Genomic DNA, 830 nt, shown 5'->3' on the forward strand with positions numbered 1-830 from the left:
ACAGAATTTAGTAGACGAACAAAAGGACATTATTATTACTGAGGAGATGGACGATAATCAGAATATTCAGCTACCTCCTGCAGCTACAGCAGCTCCTATTCCTTGTACTATGTATGATTATGCTAATCTCACTCTAACTAGGGCTGAATCAAGTATTGTGCGACCCACCATTGCTGCAAATAATTTAGAACTAAAGCCGACCATAATTCAGATGATACAACAAATTTTTCAGTTCGATGGCTTGTAAGAAGAAGATGAAATACTCATTTGGCCAATTTTTTGGAAATCTGTAATACTTTCAAGATTAATGGCACCACTGATGATGTCATTCGCTTACAGTTATTCCCTTTCTCGTTGAGGAACAAAGGTAAATAGTGGTTAAATTCTTTACCACTAGGTTCCATCACTACATGGGCTCAAATGACCAAGAAGTTCCTTTTGAGGTACTTCCCACCAGCTAAGACAACCAAGTTGAGGAATGATATGTCCTCCTTCGTGCAGATCGATTTAGAGACTCTATATGATGCATGGGAGAGGTATAAGGACTTATTGAGAAGGTGCCCTCATCATGGGTTACCTTTTTGGTTGTAAGTTCAAACCTTCTACAACGGTTTGAATCCCTCAACTAGGCAGTTAATCAATGTAGCAATGGGTTGTACACTGAAAAATAAAATACCCGAAGCGGCTTATGAGTTTATAGAGGAGATGGCACTAAATAATTATCAGTGGCAAGTCATGAGGACAAAGTAGATGATAGTCGTCGGTGTCTTTAATCTAGATGCAGTCATCATGTTATCAAATCAGGTACATTCAGTGATGCAATGCGACAC

General features: G+C 38.9%; 1 non-coding gene across 1 annotated transcript; it reads right to left on the reverse strand.

The window, feature by feature from the left end:
• Nucleotides 1-468: 468 nt before the first annotated feature.
• Nucleotides 469-575, reverse strand: LOC128035667 (small nucleolar RNA R71). Its single transcript, XR_008192219.1, has one exon. It is a non-coding gene; the product is annotated as a small nucleolar RNA R71 (small nucleolar RNA).
• Between the last annotated feature and the right edge of the window lie 255 nt (nt 576-830).

Source organism: Gossypium raimondii, chromosome 12 (assembly GCF_025698545.1).
Source record: "Gossypium raimondii isolate GPD5lz chromosome 12, ASM2569854v1, whole genome shotgun sequence".
In the NCBI taxonomy this organism is placed as follows: domain Eukaryota; kingdom Viridiplantae; phylum Streptophyta; class Magnoliopsida; order Malvales; family Malvaceae; genus Gossypium; species Gossypium raimondii.